The sequence below is a fragment of the Myotis daubentonii genome, chromosome 8, assembly GCF_963259705.1.
Source record: "Myotis daubentonii chromosome 8, mMyoDau2.1, whole genome shotgun sequence".
Classification (NCBI taxonomy): domain Eukaryota; kingdom Metazoa; phylum Chordata; class Mammalia; order Chiroptera; family Vespertilionidae; genus Myotis; species Myotis daubentonii.
The window spans coordinates 63837405-63848199 of record NC_081847.1 but is presented as its reverse complement, the minus strand read 5'-3'; the positions used below and the strand labels follow the sequence as shown (position 1 = coordinate 63848199).

At 42.4% G+C, this 10795-nt stretch overlaps 1 pseudogene; it reads right to left on the bottom strand.

Moving 5' to 3' along the window:
* Positions 1-9101: 9101 nt before the first annotated feature.
* LOC132239076 (mitotic spindle assembly checkpoint protein MAD2A-like) lies at positions 9102-9912 on the bottom strand (annotated as a pseudogene).
* Positions 9913-10795: the final 883 nt, after the last annotated feature.

The window sequence follows — 10795 nt, the reverse complement described above, 5'->3', positions numbered from 1 at the left end:
GTAGCTGTAGATAACACCCAAATGAATGATTGTGCGCCAATAAACATGTGTTTATGGGCATGAAATTGAATTTTATATAATTTTTACTTCACTAAGTAACAGTCTTTTGATTTTTTCCCAACCATTTAAAAAGGTAAAAGCCATTCTTAGCTCATAGTCTGTACACAACTAGGCAGCAGGCCAGAACTTGCCAACCCCTGCTGTCAATGGCAGGGTCTGATTCAAACCTATAAAAATTTGCAACTAACTGTGAGGCAAAAAAAAAAAAAAAAAATCTAGAATCTAATTGTTTCTTTGGTCCTGTAACCTTCATTGCTGCCACTTAATAGTCTCTTATAGAAAAAGAGATAAACATCAAGAAAATGTCCAACTCACTCTTGAGAAACTACTGACACTTTACTCACAGTTCTCTTGGAATCAATTAGATCGACTGAGAGTGTGCATGCATGTGTGTGCATGTATTCATTGTGAGTGTGTGTTGATGTGTGCATTTGTGTGTGCATTTATGTGTGCACGTGTGTGTGTGAATATGTGTTGAAAACAGACGTCAATGGAGTAATGGTACATCATGGAAGACAATATAAATATGAGGTCGGTAACACTAGGTACTATTATCACCTCTTTGTTGCAGCTACGGAAACTGGGACTTAGAGAGGATAAGCAACTTATAAAAGTTTACTCTGTAAGGGAGCCACCACTCAAACGCTGCTTTGTCTGGCTCCAGAAACAGCATTCTAACTGTCCACTGTGCTCTTCACTCTCCTGGGAAAAGGCAGTCCCCTTTGGCCTTGGCTGTTCCGAGAAGCCCTTGCCTGACACCAGCTCCCTCTGAATCACACTCTGCCACCAGAACAAAACAGAAAAATAAATAGTCAAGACAAGATAAAAGGGGCCAGCATGGACTGTTTAAAATCATGAGTGAAAAGCAAACTATTGGAAGGCAGTTCTCCCCCCGGGCCTCTGTGCTGTGTTTATGAAGTTCTGGTGCTTGGTGGGGTCAGATGCCATCCCATGAATATTTGATTCCTGTAAGAGAAGCTGGCCCAGTGCCATTGTGTCCTGTGCTGCATGCCCCATAGCAGAGTTTCACCCACGAGACAAGCCAGGTGCACTTTCCGACCGTGAATGACATGTCCACAGCCTTCTCAGAACAAAAGCACTAGCTTCTCCTATCTGGTTTGTCCAAAGGGTTTCCCACCTGCTAAAAGTACACGTCTCCTCCAGGCCATTGCCACCCTGGCCATTCCTGTGCTACCAGGGCCAGAACCAGCAGGCTTGGGTATGATGATCCTCCACTTGGCCCTTTACTTCCCATTAATAAAGCATGAAACACATCAAATTGTTCATAGTCTAGGTCCTTCTCTCCCACGTGTGACACAATTAAATCGAATCTGGCATGAGTTATAAAGTAGGATACAGAAACCCTAGTTTCTATTTCTTTGAGCATCCATTTGTTAGCCTTATGAATGTGGACAAGATTTTTCAATTTCTGAGACTTGGTTTCCTTCCTTGTAGTGGCTGAAATCATATTTGTAAAAGCATTTAAAAAAACCCTAAAAGCCCATGTGTATGTAAGCGAAATGCTATCAAATCCACAAAGGGTCCACAGCTCCGATTGTGACAGCACTCAGCAGTCAGGAGGCTATCACCACACTGACTGTGATTGGAGTGAACTCATGAAACCCACTGGGCGGGCCCTCGGATCCAGGGTGTGGCCGCGCACCAGCCTGTCAGCACCCCCGCTGTGGCCCCTGCTGCAGGTGCCCTGCTGCTTCCATTGCTTCCCTTCTCCAAATGCTTTCAATGCTGAAGCATGCATTTTTTTTTTTCCAAAACGACAACCACCACCTTTTTACAAGCCGATTTGGCAGCATTACTGATTCTGCCTAAGCATTAGAAACCAAAGGCGGAAGGAGTTATAAAGTATAATATGCCGTCAACGTATGAGATTTAAGAGGTCATGCATTCTTGCTCTTTGTCATTCAAGAATGTTTGATTAGTCATAAAGCAGATATGGTTTTATCTCAACAAATGAAGTAATCATGGAATGTATATTTGTCTTTTCTTTTGGGTCTTCTTTTTCTTCAGGTTCTGGCAGCCACACTGTTTACCTATGCTGTTTGCTTATGCTACACACTGTACATAATGCAGCGCTAGCCATACAGGTTCCATGAAACAGCTTTGGTCTACTGAGTGGGCCTGATGGGATATTCTCAACATGCTGGTCAAGGTGTCAATTTTGGACAGGTAGGATGGGACCAGATAATGAAAGATCTAATCCTTGGAAATTACCTTACAAATTGTGGAGGGCAATAAAATGGCTTATTGTGGACTTGCTTGCATCTTACAAAGATTACTCAGGCAGTGGACTAGATAATGGTTTGAGGGGAATGATAAAGTCAGGAAGATCATTTAGAAAGCTACTTAAATAATCCAGCCGAGGACAGATGACTGTTTAAATCAATAAAGTGGGGCCAGAGAAGGGGAAGTAAATTTGACGGCTACATAGGGAAAAACAGTTATGGGACCTGCAGATCAGTTGAATCAGCGGTTCTCAACCTGTGGGTCGCGACCCCTTTGGCAGTCGAACGACCCTTTCACAGGGGTCGCCTAAGACCATCCTGCATATCAGATATTTACATTATGATTCATAACAGTAGCAACATTACAGTTATGAAGTAGCAACGAAAATAATTCCATGGTTGGGGTCACAACATGAAGAACTGTATTTAAAGGGCCAGAAGGTTGAGAACCACTGAATTAGATGAAGAGAGCAAAGAAGAAAGAAGACTCCCAGTTTTTTGGACTGGGGAAGGGGGTAACATAGTGCTGTTATCTGTAAGGGAATAAATGGGGAGCTAGATTGTGGAGGAAAAGATGTGTTCAGTTTTGACATGTTTGGTTTGCAGTCTTTTGGATAATCCAAGAAGAGATACCCAGCAAGCATTGGATAACACATATCAAAGCCAGAAGAAAGGAACCAACTTTCAGGTGGTAGCAGAAACCATGGAGTTTCAATGGCCATGAAATCACCCAGGAAAACTGGATGGTGTGGGAAAATAAGGTTCCAGATGAAGCCATAATAAATTTCCAACATCTGTGATAAGGACATAGGAAAAGAAGACCATGATGTGGGCTGAGGAGCTGTGAGCAAGGAAGGAACAGGACTCCAGGCAAAAGCAGTTCCATGGGAGTCAAGAGATGCCAGCATGTTAGCTAAGAGATGTCCAGGCATGTCAAATATTGTAGAAGTTGATCAAAAGTCAGAACCAAAAACTATCTGTTGGAATTTTCCATCCAGAAGGTGGCAAAAGTGGTGACAGTAGTTTCAATTGAGAATAAATGACCTCTAAGCTCTTGTTCATTCTAAGATCCTATGAGTCTATGGAAGAAGTTCAAGATTGAGTTCTACATATTTCTGTTTTGTATAAATACGTATTTATATTTAAAATTTCTAATAATCATCTACCTTTTCTAGTCAAGTTATATTCTAGTTTACTATCATCGAGAGTTTACTCATGTTTTACCTTCTGCCAGATTGAAGGGCGGCTAAAATAGGTGTGGCGCACCTGAAAACTAGAGTCCATTGGGTCTAGAAACTAGACTCAGCTCTAACTGCCTGCTAATGTTCGTTAACATCTTGATGTCAGTTCTGATTTTCCACTCAGAGCAATAGCAGTGAACTTAATTTCCTCTTCAACTGTGCGGTTCAGTGCCTGTCCCCTCAAGCCATGCAACAGTTTCCCACTGCTGGACTGAATGTCCCCACAGCCTGCTATTTGGTGATGGGAGGCAAAACTATTCAGTGATTTCATGTTTTCCTACAAGTTACAGAAAATGTACTGGGCCCTTCCCTGGGGTCTTGTGTCAAGAGGTTGGGACCCAACTGTGGCAGGTGAAATCGCTCCCATGCAATGGATCAGTGTAATGTGTGAGATGAACAGAGGCCCCGGAAGGTTTACATAGGGTGCCAAGGAGTCTTAAAGGCCGAAATTAAAGTCTGTAATGTTCCTTCTTTAAAGCACAGCCCAAACGGGCCTCTAAAGAATGAGCAGAATTAACTAACGTACCGAACTACACATGCACAGCCAGCAGATGAATGTCCATTAATGAACATTTCAAGCACTGTGGAGCCTGGAGCTTCATGAACTAGGATAACTAATGTGTAATGGTGATATTTCCATTGTAGATTCTACACTGGCCACTAGGATCTTTCCTGCTGCCTAAGTTTTTCTCAAATAACTTCACTTTATATTGTTACACACAAAAATTATCTACTCAAAAACTGTGGTAAGTGCATTTATTTATTTCTGACATGAATTGAGGAGACATGCCTGTATATTTTATCTCACACACTCACAGACACCCTCACAGTCTGCAATTATTGTAAATCCATGAATGGCACCTTAAGGGATCTTAAGTCATAAATGTTAGAGGACAAACTTGTAGCTAGAATTACAAATCTTGTGACTTTCCTTAAAACTCTTTTTTAAAGGCCCTGGAAAAATTGCCTTCAAAAATTAGTTGTATAACTTAACTTTTCTCCTTAAAATTTTAAAGCCCCAAATTAAAAAAAAAAAAAAAAAGTTAGTTCCCAGAGCACACCCACACTCAGCTGACTTCCCTCTCCATAAGCCGGAGCCAGCAGACTCTAAAGTTTAACTGATCATCTGGTTTATTTTATCCACAGTCAATTTTCATTTGTTAGGAGAGAAATAAGTCCTTTTTATCTCTGTCTTTCTTCACTAGTTAAATTATATAAGCCCTCAAATACTCCATGGGAGTAGTGCAGGCAGAGTTTTATTCTTGAATGACATAGATCTAACTTTCTGATTTCAAATAAAATGTTTCTTATTTATTAAAGCTTGCCTTTATCTTCCTGATAATTTAAAGAAAAAGCCATATAGGAATAATAGTAACACACCGAACTTACAGGACTATAAGACCCATTCAAAAGACAACCTTTGTTGCAAATGATTCCACATAGGTACTAAGCAAAGCCTGGCCAGAATCATGCTCAGAGAAATCATGGCAACCTTCGGGATTTAAAAAGTTTAAGAAAAATATGGAAGTGGGTTTTCCCTTTTGCCTCCATGCAAACACTTTTCTGAAGAGTTGTGTTTTTAAATTGGAGTTGTAGAGACCTTGAGGGCATCCTGGGCTGGACATGGAGCATCTCTTAATCATGTGCTGGGGCGGGGGGGGGGGGGGGGTAGAGGAGGAGGGACTGCCGGAGGAGTAACTCATCCCTTCCCACATGACAGGCTCCAGCCTCAGCCTCCAAAATTCCAAGAGGATGTAACCATTAGAATCACTGTTTCTTCTTCAGGGGCCATGCAAGCCATAGGTGCTAACCCATAGGTGGGTGTTGGGGAGCAGAGGTGTGAGGCAGGAGCATGCCCCACACTTGGACTCAGGGTTGAGCTTACATCTTACTCTGGGAGGTATGGAGGGAGCTAACCGAGCTGCAGGCCTGAAAGAACCTTGTTGAGTCAGAAGCCTCTTGGATTTGGCCTCAGGAAACATGACATCACATGCACAGAGCTGGAGGGGCACAGACTTGGAACATGAAGGCAAAAGGTGGCAAAAAATAAACCCATGAGCAGGCTGGGATTCCACATCACAAAGTCTTCTGTGACGTTTTTGGAATAGCTTATGCTCTGCAATCCCAATCAAATTTGGATTGGCCACGGCAAAGGAGGAACAGAACAAATACAGGAAATCCATAGATAATCCCCAAACCTCCATTTGAGCTAATAGTTTAAATTCCTTCTATGCCAAGTCAAGCCTATTTTGTTTGTTTGTTTACCAGAGTTGACAATGAGGGCCCACAAAATGAACCAATCCTCTTTTAACCTCCTTCCTGTGATTGCAGATGGAGAAAGGGAAATGGCTGGAATGTTTAATTGGAACAGATCTGCATGAGCCCCACGTTGGAGGACTGGCTCCCAGGGAGCAGGGCACTGGCCACACCAGCAGATGTTGTGGAGGAGGAGCACAGTGTTGGGAGTCGGGGAGGAGGGTACCCAGCAGAGCAGTGAGGGGCAGTGTGCAGGGGTGCTCAGGTGGTAGCAGCAGATGAGTATGAGAGGGGACCTGGCCATGAGTCCCAGTCGGGAGCCACCTAACATGGCCTGAGTGAGAGGCGAAGAGGCAAGGAAACAAGCTGAGAAAGTGAGTGACTGGGGGGCTACCTAGGATTAAGGCAGGAATCTCCCTTTTGCTCTTTCTACTTAGACACCCACGTGATTAAAAGCACAGGATTGGGCATAACGAAACCAACCCTGCCCTAAAAGTTGCGTTTGGTGCATCGCTGCAGTTTCAGCGAGTCTGAAGCCACAGCCCCAACACCAATGCACAGAGGCAAATGGCTTTCTTTACAGTTCCAGACTTGGAGCTTCAAGATGCCCTTTCTTCAATGATCTCTGTGGTGAGATGACTTCACCCGCCTTTTCTTACCTCCTCAAGTCATTTTGTCTGGGGATACATTTTAGGGACTTTTTCTCTTCCTTTCTTCCTTCCTACGTCCCCTCCTTCCTTCCTTCCTCCTTTCTTTTCTTTCTTCCTTTCTATACATTTTTTCCCTTTTCTTTTTCTTTTATTCTGGTTGGGAACACCTCCAGCATTCCCCTACTGATATTCTGATGCTTTTCAACTCCTTTCCATATGGTAATAATTTTATAACTGTTCTGCAAAAGGAGAATTTTAAAGATAACATGATATCAACACAATGAAACAGTGGGCAGGAAAGTCTTTCAGACACTAAGAATATAAGTTCATAAGTTATTATTAAAAAACTGGAAACTTCTGGGGACACAAGAGGTACAAAGGTCAAATTGAGCCTCAAATTCCAAGTAGTTTCAACAGGACTGACTCCCATTCAAATTTCTTCTAGAAAGTGGAAGTCCTGAACAGTCCTGGAAGGATATGGATAACAACCTCATGTGCTTTTCCTTTTGGTATCTGAGTTGCTTTAGCATAATAAGAGCCCCAATGCGCCTCTTGCCAGCTGCCAATAATCTTAGGCTCATAAGTCAGTATTGCCTTTATCCTTTTCTGAAAAGAGAAAAATCCAGCCTACCAGTTAATTGCTAAGCCCTTAAAGAGTCCCTTGTCCCAAAAGTCAACTCATCCTAGTCTGTTTTCCTCACTCTGAGGACAGAAAATGGGCTGGCCCTTCCTCAACCTTCCGGAGGATTCTCTCCTGCTCCCCTCCCCCTCAGCCCTACCCCTCAAGCTGCTGAGGCAGAGAACTAGCTCATCTTTGAAGCAAGAAAGGGGCTTCTCTCCTCTTAGGCCACATCTCCTGTGTCTCACAAGTACTCCCATTGCGTTAGTCCTGTCTGAGCCCCCTTACGCTGCTGGCCGCTCCTTCGTAAGGGAGCAGGCAAATGTCCCCAGGAGACACACAGCTCAGGGCTTCCTGAGGGAGCACCGCTGGCACTGAGAGCAGACAGACAGCACATCAAACAACATCCAGACAGAAAAGTTGTTGTTGGAAGTAGCATCCCCACCAAGAGAGGTGAGGCAGCTGTTCCAGGCAAACAATCCAGGGCAGCCTGTCCTGTTCTGTTTTCTTCTCTCCCTTTTCTTCCCTTCCCTTCCCTCCCTCTCCTCTCCCAGCCGTCCCCTCCTCTCTTCTCTTTTCTCTGTGAGGCGCCCATGTCCTCCGAATTAACATGAAACTGCTATTATTGCGATTGCTCAGTTGCTTTGGGGAAACGCAGTGATGAGCTCCAGCCCTCGGACCTCGCCAGCACGTCACTGTTCTTCCATGTCGCAGAAACAGCAATCACAGGGCTGAACCACCACGTCAAGACAGAGGACCTCCTGGTTTTTACACGGATCTTTGTGATCTTGGAGGTATTTGCCTGGTCTTGTCAGTCTGGTGTCCCGTGAAGGACTTTTTTCTAAAACATGAGACTCCTTCCACATTAAGCACTAAAAACGCAACCATTTTTTTTTTCGTTGCAAAAGATATTATTTTGCAGACCATCTGTTATTTAGCAACGTGCATATTATGAATAAATAATCCCAGATTCTTCTTTGCAAGCCCAGCTATAAACAAATGCTCCACATGCCAAAAGAGAAGTCATTCTCCCTTTGAAAACTCATTATGTTATGCACGATGGGAAGAGAGTGGGGGAGACGCTTCCTAGCAGATGCCGGAGAGGGTTATTGCTGCACGCAAACAATAACATGAGGCCAAACACGGCCAGCCTGAGGGAGTCTTCCGCCTGCTCGGCATTCTCTGCAGTGAGGATGGACCTTCTCCTTCTGGGGCACATTCTCTGCAGTGTCCCCCGCAGGGCGCGCGTGTGTGCCTATGAAACCCGAGGGCTGGTTTATGTGGACCGATCTCACTCATTCTTTTAGTCAGATGAAACATTGGCAGTCTATGACTCTTCTACAAGACAATAGAATATCACCAGTCAAAGTTACGTTAGGCTTGTTTATTCCTAAAAAGTTGTCGGGAAACCAAATGTCCGAAGTGCTTCACTAAACTAGCCACGGCCCCTTCACAGAACACTCTGATTTGTGTCCCTGCTAAAATGCCTCTCCAGGGAGGGTTTATAGGAAGTAGGAGAAAACTAGTAAGGAGGGAAGTCTTAGGCGAACAGAATGCGACTCTCACCAAAGTTGACTGTTTATTCTCTTGGAGAAAAGCAAATCTCCAGGGTCAGCCTTAAGGCAGAATTAGGCCTTGAGTCAAGTTCTCCCAGATTGTCTGTTCCTTTCTGAGGGGTGTTTTCTACTTACCTATATTCTGAGTCAAGCTACTTGACCAAAAAGGTCTGACTGAGAAAGGCAGTTAGCTTTAGAGCAAAAGTTTTTCCATCTACAGTTACCACCTTCAGAGAATTGACATTACAGTGCTGATGTAATCTGCTGGTTCCCTTTGAGCAGTGTGTAATAAATTATGTCAACCCTATAGAAAGTCAAACAAGTACCAAAAAATAGAACAAGTATGCACGGTTCAGTACAGTATAATGTTATCTTTTCCCCATCTAAAAATTAATCAATGAAATAAAACATGAACTGTAGTTGACTTGGTTTCAGGAAACACAATTGAGAATTCCATTATTGTTCTTGTCTCATCCTCAGTCACAGACAGGGATTTTGTCGGTCACCATGCTGTTTACTTTGTGGATTGTAGTAGAGAAGGAATGCAGACGGACTTGCTCAGAATTGGTAATGAACTGTGGTCCCGACTCTTCTTTCCACTTTTCAGGTACAACCAAATCTTTGTTGGTATAAATCAGTGGATCAAATGAACAAGAAACATCCAATAGCAGCAGAAATGTCACTGGAGCTGCAATCTGGCTGATCACCGAATCGATTTTACCTGGGGAAGTTTTCTGAAACTTTCCTCTGGGTGTTCTGTCATCTTTGGCAGTCTTGCCGCACTCCATAATCAAACTACCATCTTTCAAGGACCTCACCACTTTCAGTATTCAAGATGACCCCCTACTTTTTTCTGCACTGAACACTTGTATAACCAATCTCTACATTGTTTAGGTATTTCATGAGCTCAGGATCAGTAGTTACAAGCAAGGTGAGTCCATATTTCTGCACTCGAGTAAAGGTTTCAGATGGACATATGTCACACTATTTTATATAAAACTAGAGGCCCGATGCACAGAATTTGTGCAAGAGTAGGCCTTCCTTCCCCCAGCTGCTAGCACCGGCTTCCCTCTGGCACCCAGGACCCGGGACCTAGGCTTCCCTCACAGCCTGGCTTTGTCCAGAAGGTCACCTGGAAGGACATCTGGTCTAATTAGCATATTACACTTTTATTATTATAGATGCTGTTGATATTAAATGAGAAGAACTCATGCCAGGATACAAGGTGACTGATGCCTTGCTCAGGGAGAGCTGCCTCACCAGGCCACCCCCACAGATGTGGTGCATGCCCACTGCACATGGAGACCAGGGAGCTCCACAGCCACCCACTGGTTCCAAAAGTAACATGCAGCACACCGTCACCTCATAAGAGAATTTTTTTAAATAAAAATGTTCACATAACTATAAAGGAAAAGATTCAGATACAAAGAATCCCCAACCCAATTTCTATAGAGACTGTATTCTGGCCATTAAACATCAAGCTACAGTATAATCTTAATTAAAGAGATTTAAGTAAATTGAGAAATATGCCTGCTATTTTCAACTTTCTTCATAATAATACCAAATTTTTTAAATTTGGAAGAAGAAAAACTACAATACTGTGTAGATGTACATGGTGAAAATCGTAACATAAATTATAGTAATTTATATAATAATACAAAATATTTCATAAAATTTTCTGGATAAAGACAATGTATCTCAACACATTATGATGTATGCATCATGATATGTCAATTTTATGGTTCATTACTGAATATAAAAATTTCTTTAATATTCTTATTGACATTCCAGTTGCTATTCTCTTGGTAGAATAGTTTCTCCAAGTTGGAATTAATTTAAGTCAATGCATTAACTATAATGACTCAAGAAAGTCTGCTTCATTTGGCATTAGTGGCAACAGAACACAAATTATGTAAAAATTTTAATTATGGAAGCATAACTAGTGACTCCATTAAAAGAAAGCCAAGAAAATAAATTTCATGAAATAAATATATAATAGTTTATTAATTATATGGTCTTTATTATTTTACTCTCCCCAAAATTACTAGCCCATCAACATATCACTCAGATATATGCAATAATAATTAAATTTAGTTATCTTTGATATTTTGCCAACCATCACTGTACACATATTTTCAATTTAGATAAACACAAGTTGCCAAAAGCAGAT